This window comes from Emys orbicularis, chromosome 1, assembly GCF_028017835.1.
Source record: "Emys orbicularis isolate rEmyOrb1 chromosome 1, rEmyOrb1.hap1, whole genome shotgun sequence".
NCBI classification, from domain to species: Eukaryota; Metazoa; Chordata; order Testudines; family Emydidae; genus Emys; species Emys orbicularis.
In genome coordinates, this window is record NC_088683.1 from 303,726,601 (window position 1) to 303,750,399 (window position 23,799).

The window sequence follows — 23,799 nt, forward strand, 5'->3', positions numbered from 1 at the left end:
ATATTGTACCAGTGAAGAAATACTGGAATTAGGAGGATAACAAAAGGTAGATGGATAAGGGCTGAAGAATGGAATTGAGGAATTCAGACATGGGAACAAACCACAAAGCAGAAGTAATAAAGAAATAAAACAGATAATAAGACTGTTTTTAGGAAGGTATCTTGCTAAGCTAAACACGGGGAAATTATATGGACCCTTCAGGATATGCACCATGTCTTACATTCTGTGGGGCACCCAGTAAACTTTTAGGTCATGCATAAATAAATAGTGTTTTTCCCCCTCCAAATGCAGTGTCTTTTTCTCTGTGTCTGTGATTATGCGTAACATTTTTAAAAGTGCCCAAAGAACTTAGGAGACTAAGTCTAAGGTTTGAAAGTGGAACTGTTATGTTTGACATAGAAATTAAATATGGACAGACTTATTATATGGGTGTGTTATTCACTCAAATGAGACAGACTCCTAAATTTTAAAAGTTATTTAGGCACCTAAAATGCCAATAGGGCTAGTTCTACAAAGAGATGTAGGTGCCTAAACTGTCACTTAAGGCATCTAAGACCAAACTTTAGATCCTCAAAACCCCCACTCTGCTCTCACCTAACACTACAGTCTCTACACACCAAAATTTCCACCAGTCAAGTCCTCCTGGCACCTAAATCTCTGTCGGTGGTTATGTACAAAGCCACCTCATTCCCGACACTTCTGAGCTGCTCAGCACCTAACCTCCAGGGGATCCTCAAATTTCCCCACTTATCTTCCTGGGAGCTCAATCTAATAGGCATTCTCAGAGTCCAACTAGGAGCTCACCTACTGGATCAGGGCCCAGAAAACATAGCCAGAGGAGGCAGTAGTCCTGCCCCTCTCCTTATAGCCCTCACCCAAGATGGGAGAGATCTCGGTCCCCATTCTGCCTCATCTGGAACCGGGACTTGAACTTGGCTCTTCCACTTCTCAGTGAGTGCCCTAACCACTGGACTGCAGAAGTGGGTCTCTCAGTTTTTCCTGTTGAAGCTGTTACACTTTGTATAAAATACTTAAATTGTCTTTGGGCCTGGACTAGAACTTGGGTCTCCCAGGTGACTATCCTAACCACTTGAGTATAAGAGTCAACCACATTGTCTATCTCTGGGCCAAAGGTTGCCCCACCCAAATTTTTAGTGGAAAAGGATTGGCCTGGATTAAGCACCTAACTCCAGGAGAGGGTTCACAGCTGAGAGTCCCAAGTGGAGATAGGCACCTGACTTCTGTTGCAAGCCAAGGCTTAGGCCACAATCCCTTCAGCATTTCCTAATGACTAGCTTTGGCAGCTCCTTGATCAGCTCAATGGATTTTTGTGAATTCCATTCTTAGGTGCCTAGTTCTCTCCATGCATTGTATAGGGAAACCTAGGTCCCTAACTCAGGGCTAGGGATTGTAGGGTGTCTAAAGGTAGGTCTTGCAATCAGTGGCGGATTTACCGTAAAACAAACCGTGTGGTGGCATGGGGCCCCCAATGATAGGGGACCCCGAAATGCAGGAAAAATCTGACAACTGACTGAATTTAATAAGTGTTGCAAGTCACAAAGCGGTTCAGTCTTTCTGCATTCTGCGAACTTATTCTGCAAACTGTGCTCTAAATGTGGTTTTTTGAAGTAGCCTAGCAAAGAATTTTGCTTCACCATTTTTTCATTGTCTTGGCAACAGCATAACAGCAACTAAGGGAAATTGTCATTTGCCAATCAAAGTCTGTCTGTTTGGCCAATTATCCAATTGAACAAAAGCACCCTCCCCCGCACTTTGCGACAATGCCCATGATTTTTCTCTAGTATGTAATGGTTCAAAATCCCGTTTTTACAAAGCCTGATAAAAACACAGGATTAACTACGTTAAGCCAATTGAGTGGTCCATGGCCCACCCAGGGCCACCCATTGCTATGCCCCTACTCTTTCAGACATTTTTAATCTGCCTAAAATCAAGGTCAGTTTTTTAGCAATAATGAAATGACACTATGAGTCTGGCAGTCAAAAACGCAAAAAAATGAAGGCGAGGCAAGAGGACAAAGCTAAGAAAAAAGAGAGTTTGTTATCTTATTTTAAAAAGCTTGAAGTACTGATTAGTGGACATTCATCAAAAAGTATGGGTGAGGAAACATATGAATTATCTGATTACTTGCCGAGTTGCGGGGACATCAAAACGACTGTAAAAGTTGAAGAAGTGGACTCTGAAGTGACAATGGAACTACAAAATATTGGTAATTTTGTTGAAGTAAGGGAAGAAACCTACCCTGAAGATACTGCATTATGGCCAAAATCTGTTTCATTGGATGAGCTAGAATATTTCTTAGTAAATAAACTGAAAAATGTAGGTTTTATGGAAAATTGAGAAAAAGAGTATGAGGTTGCAGGACGAAAGCAATTTAGAGGTCTTAACGAGTCCCATTTTCTGAGGATAAAGAAAAATGGGATGACAGAAATGAGAATTTGGTTGATGTTTTTCAGAAACCACCAACGCAGTCTACTGTTATGTTTGCAAATTATTCCCTGACCATAGTAAAGGAAAACAAACATTCGTCGACGGGCACTCTAATTGGAGAAACGTTGCAAGACATATTGTTGATCATGAAACTTCCAAAGCTCATATTAATGCTTTGTGTAAGTTCGCTCAAAGGTGTAAATTATCTGGAAGAATTGATTCTGTGTTATCGGCTCAGTTTGAAAAGGAATCTTCTTATTGGAGGAAAGTGCTGAGATGTGTTGTTGCCACAGTCAAACTGCTGTCTTCTTTGGGACTACCTCTAAGAGGACATGATAAGTTAGAAAAAAAAAAGTTAGACTACAAAAATAATCGAGGTACCTCACTTTATTTCCATTTACTTCCTATTACTTATAATATAGGAGGAGGATGAAGAAAGAAAGAAAGAAAGAAAGAAAGAAAGAAAGAAAGAAAGAAAGAAAGAAAGAAAGAAAGACAAACAGGGGGGTGTGGGGAGATAAGAGAGAATATTCTTTTTCTTGGCTTGGTCCCAAGGGGGGGGGGGCAAAAATGAAGCTGCACACAGGGCCCCATTCACTCTAAATCCACCACTGCTTGCAATGCTGAGTCTAAGTCCCCTTCATGGATCTAACCCCCTAGTGGGAGTTTCAAAAGGACATTGGCACCAAAGAAAGTTGAATATCCCACTAGGCATCTATCTGCACTTTAGGTGCCTAAATACTGGCCCTAGAACACTTTTGAAAATTTTACACCAGCATAATTTGTATTAATTTGTTTGCCTCTGTCTGAGGAATCTTTTGTTTGTGAACTATGCAGCAAGAGTCATCATAGTTTGTGTTTCACTATTTACATTGGCAGATTGGTCACCATCTGTAGTAACATGGTGTAGTTTCTGTTCCCTGATTGGATTACCGAAGCTAACCAGGAAGAGTGCATAAAGAAATCATTGGGACATTGATTCTTTGGGGGGGGGGGAGTGGGGAGAAGAGTGAGAGAGCATCTGTAAGAGATAAACAGGCATAAGAACTTTTAGGATACTTTAAATCTTCCCTGTCCTCTTTTGAAAAAAAAAAGTTATATTTTGTTGTGGAAAAGTACCTGGATTTCTTCCTTTTAAGATGGAGATAAAAATAGCTTCATTGGCTGTTTAGCAGTTTTTACACTCAGCTGAGTAACAAGGGGCCTCATTCGCTAATACCATCACCTTATGTAGCCATGGATACTTGTGCAAAATGCATTTAAAATGCTACCGGATCTGCAGGATGGCACTTTACACAAACATAAATCTGTACACAAGGTAGAATGCAGGAGTAATCAGGCTCAAGAACTTTTTATTTATAGCCAGTCAGCCAAATGCCACGATTAACATTACCACTACTAGATGAGAATGGTTTCTTGTATCATTTAATATTATGTTTCACTCCCCCGACCCTAGCAAAGCACTCTCTTGAACCAAACACACTCAGCACTGCCCCCTATAGATATCAAAACAATTTCAAAATTCAAGACTGCTCCTGTTTTTAGAACCGCCCCACTGAGTTGGAGGAACAAATGAAATGTCAGTTTACTAGATAGGGTGTCTAGTTATATTTGTCTTATGTACCATTTCCACTCCATTTGTCTGACAGATATGCATAAGATGAAGTCTTAGTTAATGCAGAAGCAGAATGCATTTCTGCATATTTCCTCAGGGGTCATGGAATGTCAAAAAGGATTAGAGTGGTTAGTTGACATCCTAAGACACCCCTGCATGCTATAGTACCCAAAGGTAAAAGAGCAAGAGATTAGTTCAATGTAAACAAATGTATGGAGATAAAAAAGAAAGAAGGTGAGGGCAAGAAAAAAAAGTATGATAAAGGAAAAGCAAATAATAATACATGGAGAAATACATCCCAAACATAGTGAGGCTTGTTTGGGGAGTAGTGAGAAATGTTTTTGAACCTCACACCAAAGTCAATTAGCATTCTCCTTCACCAGTGATGAACTTGGTCTCCTGTGTCATAACACTTAAAAGAGGAGGAGTTGTATGAGACCACTCTTGAGATCAATACACAGGATTATAATGGCTGTACCATGAGAATACATGGCACAGATCACAAACAGGATGAGACACAGTCAAATATCTTAATATGAATGGGGCATTCTATTGTCTAGATAAAAACAGAGGGTGCAATACTGGTCCCACTGAAATCAATGGCAAAACTTCCAATTCTTCAGTGGGGACAGACTTCACCTTCTGAAGTGTAAGCTTCTAACTGCAGTTAATAAAGTGCTTTAATATGATGTATAATGTGTATCCAACATGGAAGGACTTAAGGTTAAGACTTTCAAAAGAGCCTAGGAAACTACTGAGCTCCACTCTGAAAATCAAGCTCCCTTGAGGCAGCGGTGATGGAAGCTCACTTTCAATAGGGGCGATGAGAGATAAGAGGAGGAGCACGAAGGGTGCTCTGCATGAGGAGTGAGGGAAATTGGGGCAGAAGATGGGATGTCAAGGATGTCAGGGATAGGCGAAGGAAAGGGGTGGTTGCTCTGCCTGGAGAGCGAGGAGAGCTCCTGAGACTCAGCGTGGGAGGGGGAGCCAGCTCCAGGCTGGGAAGGTGAGTCCCGGTGGTTGATGTCTGGCTGGCTGCCAGGGGTAGCTGCTCCTGGCCCCAGCATAATCATTCCGGTTCCTACCTGCTCCCCAGCCCAATCCCAGGTGCCACCACAGCTCCTCCAGTCCCACTGGGTCCTGCTCTCACCTCCCCGTCCCATGTCCACAGTTTACAGGGATTGAATTTGGTTTGGAGGGAAGATTTAGGTTGCTTATTTTACTGGAACTGATTTGTCCATCCCAAGATGTTTTATTACTTATGGTCCCAAAATTTTTCAAGTTATTTTGAGAAATAACTGTACTGAGCTGTAAATGACTGATCACCATTAAATTATTTTTGCACTACTTACATGATTTGCACAGTGAGATTGGCTAACCTGTGTATCTTTACACATCACTCACATACCAGATGAGAATAATCGGTGATAAAGTATTGAAAGGTGATTTTATACCTGGAGCCAAAAAATAATCTAATGACCATTTAGGAGTCCTTTTATAAAGTAATCCATCACTGTGGGGATCAGTTTGTTTTAGAAGTTGATTCCATGCAATTGTTTACTGTAACCAATAATTTTACCAGCACTGCATGACCTCATTTCAAGAGAACCTCTGAATAAATACACCATCAGTATATACAGAATTTAATTGCTCAAACACCATGCTAGATATATGGTTTATTAATTGAAAGACATTGTCCATCATGCTATTTGATGTTTGCTTTAAATATTTTAGTAGTATTTTAGCCTATATAATTGGCACTACATAAAAATATGGCAATGAATGAAAATTTTAGGCAATTCATGGCTGAGTTGCATGCCCAGGTAAACCCAATTGTTTGCAAAGGTCTCCAGAGACATCTGAAACCGCCACAAAATCAGACATTCATAAAAATCGATACTGGGTTCAAATTTCAGGTTGGAGAGACAGATATGATTTTTGGATAAAAGAGAAATGGGTTTCAGAAAATCTCAGTTTCCCTGAACTGTGACACTTTATAAATTCAGGAGTCCCATCCTGTTCCTGGTTTATTTCCTCTTTTATGCCATTTTTCTTTTTGCATGGGGAACAGTCAGTGATGTATATTATACACCAACCAATAAAAGTACTTTCTTACTCCAAGTAGCCCTATAAAAGTAAATGACCCTGCTGAGCTGTGTCCACTTACTTTCATAATATTTAGTCACAAGGGGAAATAGGATTGGAAAGTGATTCCTTCATTTAAGATTTATAATAGCAACAATCTCCTCTGAAGCAGCATTTGCAGAAGTTATGAAAATATGTCATAAATATCATTAACTGTCACTGACTTCATCCTGAGTCTATCAACTAGTAATGGTAATAATAATTTTTGTAGGAACCAGGAATTAATTATACATATAACCCCTGTTCTATTTTTAAAATGAAAATTTATGTAGCTCTAATTAGAAACGGGTGATGTTCTTGAAAAGTGTTCCTGGGCTTCAGTTCAGCAGAGGCTACCCCTAATGGACCTGATATTAGTATAGTAGTAAATGACTGATTTTTCTGTCATCACAGTCTTATAATTAAAGCCCACTGTTGAGAATTAAGACATTTCTTCAAGATGTTAATAATTAACCAAGGGAGGGGAGCTCATGGGATTAGAAAGTTCAACTAAATAATATATTGATTCTTCATTTTAAAAAAAGTTAAAATTAGAGATGGGGCCTAATTTAAAACTCCAGCTCTGAACATCCCAGAACTTTAGGGGAATAGCGGACTATCATTTACTATATTTTTTTTGTACAGTTCCTAGCACAATGGGGATCCTATCTGTTACAGCCTCTAGGCTGTATTTTAGTAATATAAATGCTAAAGAATAAACACACCTAAACTGGTTTTAACTACATTGACTGCGCTGTAGCCAATTATCTGTATATATTGCAATTAAATCTTAATATTTCAGAACAATTTATATAATCAATTTACCCTCTTTTTCAGCCTGTGGAATAACTTTTAACATATCTTGATTTCTTAATTATTTAAATGTGATTTGATTATCTTTCTTCCCCTGCCCCCCGCTCTCCAGATTGATTGCAAACCATTCACTGTGAGTATTCGAGACTCAATATTCAAAATTCATGCCATTTTGCTTAGTTGGAATTGGCCAGCTAAAATTACATGGTATTGTACCTGTTTCCTGTTTGGATGTACATAGAAGTGCTTCCATAAGGAATCCCCGTATGCATCAATCAATTTCTAAAAATACTTTGAAATTTATTTCTGTGAACATTCATGCCAGTTCAAGTTGATTGCTTGAAGACATTCATGATAGGCAAAAGAGATACAAGCATTGTTAAAGAAATTGTAAAAGAAAAAATTGTTAAAGAAAATTTTTTGTAATGTATGTATTTAGTTTTGAAGTGTTCTCCCAATTTTTCTTTCTAAAAATATTAATTGGATTTAGAGGGTTTTTAAAAGAGTTCTGTTTAGACATCTCTGGAAAAAGAAGTTGTCTAGCCACCAAACAGTGATTGAATTTTCCAGGTACTCTGAGAGCCTTAGAATCATAGAATATCAGGGTTGGAAGGGACCTCAGGAGTTCATCTAGTCCAACCCCCTGCTCAAAGCAGGACCAATTCCCAACTAAATCATCCCAGCCAGGGCTTTGTCAAGCCTGACCTTAAAAACCTCTAAGGAAGGAGATTTCACCACCTCCCTAGGTAACCCATTCCAGTGCTTCACCACCCTCCTAGTGAAAAAGTTTTTCCTCATATCCAACCTAAACTTCCCCCACTGCAACTTGAGACCATTACTCCTTGTTCTGTCATCTGCTACCACTGAGAACAGTCTAGCTCCATCCCCTTTGGAACCCCCTTTCCGGTAGTTGAAAGCAGCTATCAAATCCCGCCTTGTTCTTCTCTTCTGCAGACTAAACAATCCCCGTTCCCTCAGCCTCTCCTCATAAGTCATCTGCTCCAGCCCCCTAATCATTTTTGTTGCCCTCTGCTGGACTCTTTCCAATTTTTCCACATCCTTCTTGTAGTGTGGGGCCCAAAACTGGACACAGTACTCCAGATGAGGCGTCACCAATATCGAATAGAGGGGAATGATCACATCCCTCGATTTGCTGGCAATGCCCCTACTTATACAGCCCAAAATGCCATTAGCCTTCCTGGCAACAAGGGCACACTATTAACTCATATCCAGCTTCTTGTATCCTGTAACCCCTAGGTCCTTTTCTGCAGAACTGCTGCCTAGCCATTCGGTCCCTAGTCTGTAGCAGTGCATGGGATTCTTCCATCCTAAGTGCAGGACCCTGCATTTGTCCTTGTTGAACCTCATCAGATTTCTTTTGGCCCAATCCTCTAATTTGTCGAGGTCCCTCTGTATCCTATCCCTACCCTCCAGCGTATCTACCACGCCTCCCAGTTTAGTGTCATCTGCAAACTTGTTGAGGGTGCATTCCACTCTATCCTCCAGATCATTAATGAAGATATTGAACAAAACCGGCTGCAGGACCGACCCTTGGGGCACTCCGCTTGATACCGGCTGCCAACTAGATATGGAGCCATTGATCACTACCCGTTGAGCCCGACAATCTAGGCAGCTTTCTATCCACCTTATAGTCCATTCATCCAGCCCATACTTCTTTAACTTGCTGGCAAGAATACTGTGGGAGTATTCAGTGGGAGCTGCTGGGTACTCAGTAACTTTTGAAAATAAGGTCACTTATTAGAGGTCTAAATATGGATTTGCTCTTCTGTATAGCTCTCATGTGTAGGGTTCTTTGGGGTTTCATTTTTCCACTGCTCATATCCTGCATGTGTGCACAGACACCATGGGATCATTATGCAGATGAAACTAGACACTACAGTTACTACAGTTACTGGAACATGATAAATAGATTAGCTACTTATCCTTTTCAAGGGGCATGGATATTTTGATCACTGTGCTATCTATAGTCTAATGAAGTGAGTGGAAAGACTCCCATTGGGCTTTAGATCCGACTTTTAGTGCCGGACTGTAATAAGAGAGTGGATAGACATAAACCATTTTAGGCTCAATTTAGTTAAAATGGACATTATTCTAATAGAGAAGGAGAAACATCTAAAAGGGTGGAGGAAGCTGTAAGTGTGCACCCTCTTCAAAGGGTGTCTTTTTGCCAGGATTGTTCACGGTTTTGGGGTTATTTCTGGAACTTCAAGTGTCAGCTGGGACATGACAAGTTTTTTTCCATTCGCTTTGGCTAGTGAGCTCTTCCTGTTTCCATCTGATGCAGGCCCTGCCTTTGTAACTACAAGGCTAGAAAGCTTCTGCTGATGCAGAGAGTCATTGTTTCAAACGGATGAGATTTTATCAGCAGATACTGTAATATACCAGCATTCTCTGATCTGCACTGGCTACCTATGGACTTCTGATTGTAGTTGATTATGATCCATAAAGTCTTAAATTGTCTAAAACTCATTCTATGAGCAATTACATCTCTTTGTGAGCCCCATTATCGAAGTCTGACATCTTCTGGGGTCACTATAAATCATGGGATTTAAACTTCCTTCCCTTGGCTGGAACTAGGGCAATGGAGGGCCTATACTTTTGGCACTTGCTTCTTTAAGGTCCGTGAGTTTTGTCCACAAATATTGGGGACCTAAAGTGACTGATATTTATACCAATAAAGAATAGCAATTAAAATAAAATCAATCAGGAATTGGTTGCTTTACTGATGTGAGGTGCCATCCGTCTTGCTAAAGGACACCAATAAAGGTTTAAAAATAAAAATGTACTTCAGTTTCCCCATACTATTCCATCAAAGATATAAAAACCATGACCTGAAAAGTCCAGCTATACAGGTTAGACCATAATTTGGTGTCTATGCCCATTCAATCTTGGTCCCCGGAGACCATGTAAAAAAGTGCACATTAGTACCATATATGATAGTATTTTTGTGTTGTGTATGCATGTGTGTTGGGAACTAGACTCATTTCATATACTGTGAATCATTGAAGAACCATGAAAAGTGAGACCTTTCAGTGTGGAACAGATTTTGAAAAGTAACTTGTAGTTTCATATAATATATTACTACAACCCCGAGCAAATTCTAGTCCCCTTCTGCTGCAATAGTCAAAAACAACAACTTGTTCCAAAAGATGTAACGGGGCAATAAATAAAAGATTCTTCCAGAACACTGAAGGATTTGGAATAATATTTGTTCAGAGGTGTTTTAATTACATTCATCTTTAGTGATGCTGATTTTTGTTATGGATCATTTACCCTAATGATTACACAGCTACTGTATCTAAATAAACATAGTGTGTGTTGTATTTTAAATCTTAAAACAAGACACAATAAGGATTACAGAAAGGTTCTTTAATATTCCATCTTCTGATTCTGAACTTTTGTAACTGCCCCCTAAACTCTTTTTAACCCTATTTTAGACATGTTGCTTAACATTTACCAAGAAGCTCCACTGACTTACTGGATTCTTAAATTTATAACCAGTCTGCTTCTCAAATATCCATTAAAACAAAGATTTTCTTTTCCTAGCCCTTAAACCAACATATTAGAATTAATCATAAGGCAAGTTTAAAATTAGCAAAACATGACAATAAAAGTGAATGGAAGTGTGAGATTGTTCAGTCAGTTCATTCCCTGCCCTCCCCCACCCCCCATGACATACAGCACTGTACATTCTACTTGTGTTTGTTTTTGTTTTTATTGTTTTTAATCCCACTGATTTCCTGCCCCCCTCCCCAAATGATGCCTCTTACTGGACCTCTCTTCTTTATTTTTTATGGGAAAATATATATATTGAAATGGCCACAAAACAACTGATACAAGCCTCAAGTCTAAAAAGTGATCAAAATATCATGTTTTTTTTTTCTTTTAAATTAACTCTGTTTATATATCAGCATTTCAATTATTATTTTTTTCTGGGAAACAAAGCAGGAGATATCTGGAGACCAAAATTCAAGCCCCATGTTAATTCTGTGAAATGCAATTTGTTGACTACATCCCTTTAGAAATGTGCACTGTGTAGTATGCAATATTCATAATATGGCTAGATACTTCACATGAGAGTAAATTTAATTGTCAGTTCTGCTCAACCATTGTTTAATGAATTCCTAACAATTTGAAAGGCAAGCTGTTGGAGGGCCATTATTAAATTTCATATTTGCTTTGCAGTTTTCTTCACTATTGCTTCATCTATTTAGGATTATGATGACATTAGCTTTTGATTTCCTCAAAAAAAATACTGAAGCTACGAATATTTGCTTCTTGCACAGTGCAAAGTTTAAATTTTCCTTGCTGATGCTCATTGGCATAAAAAATGAGAGAGAAAGAGAGAGAGAGAGAGAGGTTAATTTATGTTAAGAAGGATTCTCATTTAAGCCAAAGAGAGATGATTATAACAATCAGTGGGACAAAATGTAGATATATAAGAGAAAACTAATGACAGCATGCAAGATGAAGTGTACTGAATGCATTAGGAAAATTCAAATAACTGTGGCAGTAATTATTCTGATGGTATTAATTTTAGTGGGTGCTCCCTTGTGCTTGAATTATGTGAAAGGGTAAGCAGGAACACTTGGTTGACATTCCCTATACTTTTCATTATTATATACACCTCTATCATTCCACCTTTATTAATCTCTTCTCTACACTAAATTGACTTAATCTTTTTGATCTCGCTTCCAATGGAAATCTTTCCATAGCTATAAGAATTTTCATTTCCTTTCTTTGGACTGTTTCAATTTTGCTATATCCTTTTTAGGATGCAGTGACCAGAAATGAACACCACATTCATGGGACTCATATCATCAGTATTATTCCATTTTATCTCTTTCTCTTAACTCAGCCTTATGTCTTGTAGACTGCCATTGTGCAGTGAGCAGATGTTTTCACAATGACACCTAGGTCTTTTTCCTAAGTGGTTACAGTTAATTGAGAATCTATCAATGTATATAAGTAACTCAGATTGTTCATTCCAATGTGCATTACATTCCCCTTATCTACAGTGACTTTCAACAGCTAGTGTCCTGTCTAATGTCTAGCTTTTTCAAGTCCGTGTGGAATGTATTTATGTATACAGGCTTTTTTATGGTACTCATCATTACAGTATCTGAGCACCTCACAGACATTAAGAGGTTTTACGAAGAATTATTATCCCCGTTTCAATTTACATTAGCAGTTTGACACTTCTGTTTTTGAGAGTAGTGGTGGTGGAGCTGGTGTTTCCCCTGCTGCTCTTTGCAGGTAGGTAGGGTGAAGAGTGGGTGACTGGCACACTAAGGGTAGGGAGTGATCTGTTATTGGTCAAGTGGATTAGCAGACTATGATCCCTAGGGATGAGGCGGAGGAATTATGAAAGGAATTATCCCTCTCTTCCTGATTCTCTCTGAGGCCTAATTCCTTCCCTGGATTCCACTCAAGTGACCTGAGTACACACTGCCCCTTACGCTGAGCTGTGCCTAAAGCCACACTCTGGTCCTTAACCCATGCTTCTTCCATCAGCTATTCAAGTAACATTTCCAGCCACACTTATTAAACGTATTTACTAAATACATATTAGAATAAACCATTCCATCCACTTCTAATCCAATACCTAAAATGGAGTTCTCAATTTCTCCAGCAACCCCAAGCATCCCAAATAATTTCCCTTGCCTGTTCATGTTTTCCATATTGATTTCCTTGCCATGATCAGTTGATTGAATATTCAAATATCTGGAATTTTCTCTGTGTATCAACTATTATTCTGACTGTTTTATTAACTGTAATGGAGAGTGCAGTTGGTAAGATGTGCAATTCACCTTTTTAAGGATTCACTCCTGAATTGCATGATATTGAAATGTTATAAATTTTACTCACCAGTCCAGAGATTAAACTTTTTTTTTTTCATGGATAACACTTTCTTTTTTTAGTTAAAAAGCAGGAACCTGCTACAGAAAAGGGCATGTTCCTTTCTTTCTGTTTCACTGACATTAACTCAATTCCATCTATACACTGTTGTAACAGAGTGCAGAATTTGGCCCACTGCCATTTTCCTACCCTCCGCTTGTATGGCCTATCCTCTGCTTTCAGGACCAATCTCAACTGACTTCCTTGCACATTTGGCTCTTCTGTGACAAGGATTCCTCTTCTTAGTCCCCCCCCAGGCATCAGTTCCTAGCCTGACTACTGAGGCTGGGAGTGGGTCAAGGATTTGGATTTAAATGCACAGCAGTGAGAAAAGGATGAGCAAGCCCACAGCAACACAGAGCAGAGTACCCTGTATTCTCCTGTGTGGCTTACTTCTGCACTGGGAGCTATCAGCAAATGGCCTATTCTAGGAGTTATGCAGATACATTCCTGTGCAGGATTGATACCAAAGTGAAGTGCTTGACACAGAAGCATAATTTTGGCACTATTTTAAGTAGTTTACTTTTAAGCTTCAGGATCTTGGTGAATTGTTTATTAGCATGTGAAATACAAGTACTAATTAGAATTCTGTGAACCCTTCCAAGTTTAGTTTGAAATGTGTTCACAAATTTTCTGTGTTAGACTTGTACCCAGGGGTTTGCACACTGTGAACTTTGTAAAGTTGGGGTTAAAATGAACCCACCTTTCTTAGGGCCAAATCCAGAGGGAAGATTGCTTTGATGAGCTCACACAGGGTTTATTGGTTCACCCAGAATAAGAAGTGAGACGTGCAGCATACTGGAAAATACCACAACCTGTCCCAGGTGACTTTTCCCCCATGAACACAGTATGAAGTGAAAACTTTCAGACAAACAAGAGCCTCACAATTTTGAGTAAACCAGATATAGCAAAACAGGATCAACAAAAGACATTTCACAGTTACAAAGTAAGTTCTCATGTACCAATAATGATCCATGAAATAGAGTCAAACTCAAACTAAGCAAGATTTTGAGCACTTTTTTCACAATGACTTAAACATTTTGCATAGTCCTAAGGGCATTTAACTAGGTTTCCTTGCCTTTGCTAGAGAATGACGCAGGCACATAAACAGGCAAATGTACGTGATGACATATATACACGGTTTCCAAATACTGTACTTATTACAAGTAAAGACTGTGTGGGTCATAAGTACCTGTCACTCAAGCTCTAAACTGCACATCATTTTCAAGTAATCCCCTGCTCATATGACTGAATTCTAAAACTGTTGATGCAGTATGACAGAAACAAAATGTGACAGACTGAAGACTATGTTTGCTTCCCTCTTGCTTTGCACCACTGTTGGATTCCTGTACTATCTGCTTCTCTTCTACAGTATATCAGGGCAATAAGTATAAAGCATTGGAAAATTTAAGGAGCCATATTATATTAGAACTGGGACACCAGCAGCTGTACACATCAAAGTGACAGCATTATTCACCAACATAATATATAAGTAAAGGAAAAATACAGGTAGTTTTATAATCCTCAGAGAAAATAACTTTCTCTGAAATAACTGACAAAATAATTTTGTAGCCAGTTAGATCCCCTCTGAGTTAAGAATAGCAAAGAAAATAATTCCTGAAGTCTACTATAAACCTGGTGTTTGTTCACAGTTTCTATATTAAGGACTCCACTAGGTCCAGAAGATGGAAAAGGGGAAGGTTAGAAATCCCAAGGAGGCTTCCCCTTTAAGTCACTTTATTGGGCATGGTCCTGGCTCTCCTCAAGCAGAGCCTTTGCGTTCGGTTCTAGACTCTCCAGAGAGGTCAGGAAAGTTTGGGGAAGGGACAGAAATTTCAGCCCAGAATGAGGAATTGGAGGAGGGTGGGAACATGCTTCCCTCTGTTGAAGTGAAGTTCAGTGGCAGCACTCCCTCTGAATTCCAGGAGCCATTGTGCCCCTGAAGAATCAATGCGTCCTGGAGTTTCCTGCTGGGTTCATGTACCCATGCACTGAACCCTTCTGTAGGCCGTGGCTTGGTACCACAACTCAGCCTTAAACCTCAGCCTTATTTGACCTCAAAGCAGTTGACTCAGCATGAAACACCTTTTCCAGTATGCCATGAGTGCTCATTCTCCTTTCAAATCCCAGCTTGCTTTTCACCACTGATGGACTCCTGCACTATCTGCTCCTCCCTCATTTCTCAGTGTAGAATGTTAGAATGTCTACGATTCATTCATAATATAGTGAGACATAATCTTTCCTGTAGCACTCACTGGATCTTACCTCACCCATTCCTTTGTCCCTTATCTTCAGATCTGTCTGACATAGACTGTAAAATCAGAGAGGCAGGGGCCTTGTGTGTTTTAATCTCTGTAATGTGCTATTTGAATTGAAAGTGATATGTACCTATATATATATATTTAGGATAGGCCTAAGAATAATTAATAATATGCTTAACTGATAGGAATGCCATAAAATCAGTTTTGCAATCTAAGACTCTCTCATTTCAGAATACTAGCATAGACATTTTGCATCACTAGTCAAGAAGAGATTTGAAGGGCAATGTCTTTAGTAAGTCTTGCCACATACACATGTAAATGCAATGAAATGTCCTATTGCATCAGGACCACAGAAGTTCCCAGATGTAACAGAATATGTCTGCTTTTTCATTGGAGGAATCAAAGGGAGCAGGATTTCTGTAGGCCTCATGGAGGGCCTGGACCCTGAGGCACCACCCAGCATTACAGCTTCCCTCCACTCACCAGCACAGCTGAGTTTGCGAGGGGAAAGATGAAGGCCCAGGAGAGAAAAGTGTGGGTACAACAAACGGTTCCGCCAATATACAGAACCACACACAATGAGCTAGGGAGCGGAACTGCCTACCAAGCAGCTCCAGTGCTGTTTTATGGATTTCAGGAGGATTTCTCCCACCCATTCCCCATGATCTTTTCTCCCATAACAAGCCTGACTACTCAGCCTTGCTGGTAGTTGACCTTAAGACTGCAAAGGCGCAAAACAATAATAATGGGCATACCATACAACTTTCTTCATTAGATCTGTAAAGGCATTTTATCAACATATAGCCTCAAAAAATTACAGCAGCCAAAGAGAGGCTTCACACGGATAAATAACACAGCTTTACTTTTTCTGTCTAGTGTCTGACAGCAAAATAATAATGTGCTTGCAGAGCTTTTGTCACTTTAATTATGTCAATAACCCTTGGTTCAGTACAGGAGGGAGGGGACTACTTATAGCCAGTATACAGTATTATGGAAATAATTAAACAAAAAAAAATCCATGCTGTACTCCAAATCAAAATACATGCATCCTTATAAAAAATCTCCTTTACAAGGTAATGTTTTGGCAATGATTCAATGCTAATGAAAGGCTAAATATATAAGAACATAAGAACAGCCATACCTAAGATCCATCTAGCTCAGTATCCTGTCTTCCGACAGTGGCCAATGCCAGGTGCCCCAGAGGGAATGAACAGAACAGGTAATCATCAAGTGATCCATCCCCAGTTGCCCATTCTCAGCTTCTGACAAACAGAGGCTAGGGACACCATTCCTTCCCATCCTGGCTAATAGCCATTGATGGACCTATCCTCCATGAACTTATCTAGTTCTTTTCTGAACCCTGTTATGAAAAAATTGACTGTGTTTTCCTTCCTGGTGACCCAGGGCAGATGATCCAAAATGATCCACATGTGGGGGAGCCCCCAGGGTTCAGATTTCCCCATTTCCATGAGTGGTGTGATTAAAAATAATGCTTCCATGGGAACATCACCCTTTGCTTGGCCTGCACAGACACCTCTTTGCTTGAGGTATGTAAGGTTAGAGCTCTGAAGATTTCAGGACAGAGAGTTGGGACACACCTTTCTCAGGGTGCAGAATCAGAACTGGAGGGTCTGGAGAATGGATTGTTCTGCTCCCTGCAGTACTAGTCCCTGCACTGCTTCTACGTTTTTGCATAGGGTGTAATCCCATGGGGAGCTGCACCACTTCATAGAGCGTAAAGTCGGAAGGGACCCAGAGACCATCTAGTCTGACCTCCTGTATATCACCGACCACCAACACCACCCAGCACCTTCTGTGTCCTGTCTGTGGCTGCTGTGGAGCAACTGCAGAGCCACCACCACCAACTCCAGCCAATGACAATACTGCTCTTTGAGGTGCTGTACTCTCAGCAGCATCCATCCTTTCAGGCAGATATTGTCTTCCTGCAGAGAGGGGAGAGTCCCTTCCCTATGGAACCCCAACATTTGTGGTGTTGGGACGAAGGGCACCGCCTTCCAAATCTCTTCCCCCCAGAATTGCCTGCCTTGGTACAGAATTGCTCAGAGACCTCTTAAAACAGTTCCCTCTTTGCCTTCTACATAAACGAATTAAATTGTATTATGATTCCAGGAATAGGAAAGGGTCCCTGCGTTATTACATTTCTTAAAGGAATAAAACTAAAATGTGAGTTCAAAACTCAATAACAAATGACTTCAAGCATGTACCCTTTACCCATCTGCTCCCCTGGACCTTCAACTGTATTCCTCATTGCCTAAATATAAAAATTAAATTTCAGCTAGTAACTCATGTATTACACTTTTCTTGATCTAGTTCACTTACAGTACAGTAGCCAGAGGATGTATCTTTCAGGAAATGATTTCATGTCCCAGAGAGGGGTACCATCAAGAATTTCCTAGGTCAACCCCTTACAGTAAAAGAACCATTAATTCACTAATTGGAGACGCACTAATCTCTTCTTGAGTAGAAGGTGACATAAATATTGCATCTCCTCGCATATCCCCTAATGCCGTGCAGCCACTTTGTGCCACAATGCTGGCATCATTTCGCTATAAAGTGGATTTAACCAGTCTAGGGAGGATCACACTAGCATAAGAGCATTCTCTGCAGGAATAGGGACAATATATGTACTCGCCCCGCTCACATTCCCCACTGCTGATTTAGGGGGTGTGGCCAGAGGTAAAGGGGACTTAGTCAGGATGCACATGCACCATGCCAGTCCTTGGCTGCATCCAGGCCTCTGTAACTGTTGTGCCTGGAGAAAGGTAGAGCAGTCTGAAGGCTACTCTAACCCAGTACAGCAGGACTGACCTTAACAGAGCTATCCCCAGCTCTGGGGTGAGGGTGGTGAAACAATGAACTTTAAGCAACCTTTGCACATCTCCCCTTAACCTACTCTCTCTCTGCTCAGTTTAATCACACCCCATAACCTGGTTTATTATCTTTTTTTACCAGCCTCCACAGAAATAATCTCTTTTCTCCCTAACTATAGTAACTAAAATCACACCCCTTCATTATTGGCCTTATAACTGAACACTTTACACTTCCACTATACAGTGTCTCTGTGCAACAGGTATAAGCAATTCTTGCTATTACTGGTACTGTCCACTTTGTTTACATTTGGGGGTACAATCTGTATGATGCCTAAACTTGCATTCTTTTGTAAAATACAATAAACAATTTTCACTTGGCCAGAGCCAATGGATTCTTTCCTCATGATCCAGAGTTATTTTAGGATATTTTAAAGCCCAATTAATAACTACTTACATTTTTCTTATAATATTGCTTATGTTGAATCTCAACCTGTGCTATTTTTCTTTTATATCACCTGTCACTAAATTTGACTTTTTAAAACTATTTTTAGATGATTTGATGTTTATAAGTTGCCACAAGCTCTTAATATGTGTGAACAGACTGAGACACAGGAAACTGATTTAGTTTTAAAGTTTGTTGTGTTCTTCCCTGAAAGATAAAATGCGGTATCAGAAGGGAAAAAAAGCCCTACTTATCCTCCATCTAAAAGGTCTGATCAACTGCTTAGACATAGAATCAATGCTGGTCTATTTTTCATAATGGCATATTGATGGTGCAAAAGGAACTTGTTGAAATCCTATCTATTTTGAATAGATGTTCTGTTGGTGATTAATCTACCAATACCTTTTATTTATACAGGTCTCTGAAGCACCATGTCACATCTCAGTGGCGATGCATTGGGATACTTCCTCCGCACCTATTTCACTGCTCTTTACTGCTCAGACCATAAAGCTGCCTTAAAGGATGTAACTGGGTATGAGTGTATGTATATATGTTAATACACATCTTAATATAGTGTATTATAGTAACCAATCTATAAGGTGTTTTTAAATTATTCTTGAACTCAAGCAATATCCAAGGCACTGCAATTCTTCTTACATTTATCAAATCCAAAATCCAGCATTAAATATAGTTCCCTCCCAATTATTTCACAATGTGAGAAATTTAGAAACCACCATATAAAAGTCATTTGTTACATCACTTATGATAAAACAGATCAATTTCTTTATTGCATTTAGATGATGATGTAGCCATTTTAGCCTTAGAATACTCCCTGCCCACATACATTCCTGTTACTTATGCAGCTTAAAACTCTTTCAGACTTTACCTGGCAACATACTACTCTTTATCACACACACACACACACACCCAATGGATGGTAAAAAAGAGAAAATCAAAGACATAGGAACTGTATTTCTTAAACAAACAAATGTAGGAAGTCAAATATACTGACCTATGAACAGATTAGTGAACAGTCAAAGTACATTTGTTTTCATGATCCTTCTGTGATAGCATAGAGTAGCAGATTGATAATTAACGTGGTCACTCCACCACAGTTTGCAGGAGTGGGCTAAGCTGAACACCTCCTACCCACTTTGTCCATAATTTAATGTGTTCACTGTCCTCCAGATGGACTTCTGGTAGAAACACTATTTGTGCATGTGTGCTTTTCTCTCAAAGATTCAGCTGCTTAATCAGAACTAAATACCTGGAAGGTTTCATATTATAATAACGAAAATCATAGGGTAAATCCATGTTCAGGCAGTTAAATAAAAGGGACATGATTTTCAAGGGACATGCTGAAGCCCCATGTGCTTCACTGGCATGTTTAGAACCTTTGGGAAATTTGGCTTCAATGTATCCATTTATTATTTTTTGGAAAAAATCCCTCAACTTCTAAGCCCACCCTGTAGAGAGGGCTCCCAAATGATTGCATCCTACCCATGTTCATGTTTCATGTAAAGATTCCTTTGGCAGGTTGCTTTACTTGGTCCACGGCAAATTAAACCTACAGTTTGCGTGGATAGCCACAACTTTATAAAATAAAATCAAAACATAAATCTAGATGTCTGTTGACACAAAGTCAATTGTTGACTTAAACCTATAAAAGCCTGGCTGAAGTGATCTCAAGCCAGGCAGCTCTCCGAGTTATGAAAAATGACATAATTTAAAAAAGACACACTACCACATCAATGTTCTTCACTAGCTTTAGTCAAGACAGGGGCGTGTACGACAAATGACAAACACACCTGGACTCTTTTTTTTCCACTGCTTTAAAAAAAAAGCAGTACAGTATTCTATAGTCATAGTCCGAAATATTACAGCTTCCAGTAATGCTGCTGCAGTATTTAGAGGGACAACTGTAGAGTATTGTACTATTTTTAAGGGTTCAGAGAGGTTATAGTTGAATTATCTCATGCATCTAAATCAAAGATCTCCCCCATCTAACCTCTTAATATATCATCCCTCTGTCCCTGACCTCATCCATCTCCCTGCTCTTTAACTCTTCCTTTCTATCAGCCAACATGTATTCTTTGATATCACCTTCCTGCCTTCCTTATTGTTCCCCTATCTCCCTCCTCCTTTTAGGCTAAAAAAATCCTTAATTGTCTTGTCAGCTTCCACTGCTTTGATTTCCTTCATGCCAACTTTCTTCTTGATCCTTTCCAAGCTGTCTTCTACACTCCATACTATTATTTGTTAAAGAAATTTGTGGCCTTAGTTCTTCCTCCATTTTCCATTATTTGATTCTGTACTTTCACTTACATGCACTAAGGTTTTGTGATCAGGGGTTATTAACTGGCCCTCAGTTTAGCCTAAAGTCTTTCGGTGCTAGGGTTTTTGTCCTTTCCGTAGCCTTTCACTGCTAAAGTTTGCATTCCTTGATTCACTTCCACCAGACATCAGAACTGTCAATTCAGCAAAACTCTTTAAAAAAAAGGAAGTTTTCAACTGAATTTCAAGTCTTGCTTTTCAATTTCAAGTTTAGTCCAGTTTTATGGTTTTGTTTGAGGTATTTTTAAAATCAAGTACTTTGAGATACTTTATATCTCAAATTCAATTTATATAACGTATTGTAAGGCAAATTTCACTTCTTTTAAAGCCAAATGCATATTTTTCTTGATCTGCTTCAATGATATCTTTCTGCCATTCTCCGGATAAAATCTTAATAAAAGGAACTTGTCTCTGAGATGCAGAAAAGAGCTACCATATTGGATATAACTGTCAGATGATTTACAGAAGCACAGAAATTAAAGATGGAAATTATCTATCAGGTCACCCAGTTCGTTCCACTTGCAGTGCAAATTACTCATTATAATACATTTTTATGCCATCTCCAGGACAGTATTAAATGATGCAGGAGCTTCTAGAACTTCCTTTGGGTCCAATTGTGCTGTCTTTACTCATGTCGAGTAGCGCCTTACTCAGCAAGTAATCCCAGTGAAGTCACTGCTGAAAATGAATAGAAGTAGCTGAATCAGTTCCTTTAAGAAGCTAATCCACAGTCTAACCAAGCTCAGTAGAATGAGATTGCACACACATACACCACAATGCCAATACTTAGCCTATTTTTTTATCTTAATTTCCTTCTATTGCTCCTAGTCATGGACCAGTCCAACAGAATACTAAAACACATGATTTTCAGCATGTGAGTAGTCCCTTGGAAGTTGTGCTTAACATTATTCACATGCGTATGTGCTTTTGCTGAAACAGTAGTTACACATTTTAGTCTGTGTACACAGTGACCGCATGCTCCTACTATCATTTGGCCAAAATAACTTACTTTTTTCAATCACTCTCTCCATCTCATCAATAATATCTTGCTTTCCTTTAAGTTCTCTCTTTATATACATCTTTCAATTACTGAGATGCCCAAAAGTGTAGATATATATTATTCTAGATGAGGGGTACATTTTTTCAAAAGTGCTTTAAAGTAAAATAGGGCCTGGGTCTTATTTTCAAAAGTAATTTAAGCACTAAGGGCTTTTCAAAGATGGAATAAGTTCCTAGCCACCTAGCAATAAGCATTAGACACCTAATTACCATTGAAACCTAATCAGCTTCTGAAAATCTCAGTAGGTTTCTATCTACATCTTTAGAAAATTTGACCCTTAGAAAAACATTACTTGGGGTCTAATCAGCAATCCTGCAATCACTGAAACCAATCACAGAACTCCCATTGATTTTCATAGCAGCCGGATCAGGCCCTAATACATCCCAAATTATATTTTAATGATACTATGACAATGCGGGGATTTTCCTTGAAATGTTCCTTTACACTTTTGTGATTAATGCACTTGCAGAAGTTCACATTTTCAACAGGAGCCCATTTTTTTCAGAGTTTCTCTTTAGCTTAATTATCCAATGGTTACTTGCAGTGAGAAGTGAACCCACCAAGCATCCTTCAAGGGTTTGGTTTGTGTGTAATTACCAGAACAAGCTAGTTATACAGTGTGGCAGAAAACACTATTCCGAATATGTCATTTCCATAGATGTCTCCCCAGGTTGGTAGGCTCACTCGCAGCTGCAGTGCAAACATATCCAAAGAGCCATTCTCTGGCCACTCCCTGTCTCTGGCCATGTGATGGGGAAGTAGGGTTGCCAGGTGTACGGTTTTTGACCAGAACGCCCAGTCGAAAAGGGACCCTGGGGGCTCCGTCAGCACCACTGACCAGGCCATTAAAAGTCTGGTTGGCTGCACAGACAGGCTCCCTACCCAGCTCCCCAAAACTCCCAGGAAGCTGCTGGCATCTCCTTCTGGATCCTAGGCAGAGGCATGGCCACGGGGGTTCTGTGTGCTGCTCTTACCCCAAACACCAGCTCAGTAGCTCCCATTGGCCAGGAACTGCGCCCAATGGGAGCTGAGGGGACAGCATCTTCAGCCGTGGGCAGAGCACAGAGCCACGTGGTCGCGCTTCCGCCTAGGAGCTGGAGGGAGATGTTGCTGCTTCCCGGGAGCCGCCTGAGGTAAATGCCGCCTGAAGCCCGCACCAACCCCCTGCCCAGCCCTGAGCCCCCTCCTACACCCCAAACCCTGGCCCCACCCCAGAGTCCACACTCCTAGCTGGTGTCCTCATCCCCCCTACCCCCCTGCCCCAGCCCAGATCCCCCTCCTGAACCCCTCATTACTGGCCTCACTCCTGAGCCTGCACCCCCAGCCCAGAGCGCATACCCCCTCCCACACCCCAACCCCTCTGCCCCAGCCCAGAGCCCTCTTCTCTGCAGAACCCACAGCCGGAGTCCTCACCCCCTCTCCCACCCAACCCCCCTGCCCAACCTGGTGAAAATGAGCGAGTTAGCGAGGTGCAGGAGAACGAGTGACAGAGGGAGATGGGATGGAGTGAGCAGGAGCATGGCCTTGGATAAGGAGCAGGGCAGGGGCGGGGCAAGGGTGTTCAGTTTTCTGCAAATAGAAAGTTGGCAACCCTATGGGAAAGTGAGAATGCCAAGAAAGTTCCATTAACCCCTCTCCAATCCACAATGACCTTTGGATGACTGTCACTACAAGGACAGCAAGGAGTGGCACAATCCATTCTAGGCTGCAGTCACTACTACACTACAGGGCCCAGAGGTTAGTCCAGTGGTTAGGGCGCTAGTTTGGGACTTGGAAGACCTGCATTCCATTTCCTGCTCTGCCAAAGGCTTCCTATGTGACTTTGGGCAAATCATGTCATCTCTCTGTGCCTCTGTTCCCCATCTGAACTATGGGGATAACAGCACTTTCCTACTTCACAGGTGTGTTGTGAGGATAAATACAGTATAGATGGATATAGATAAACTATACTA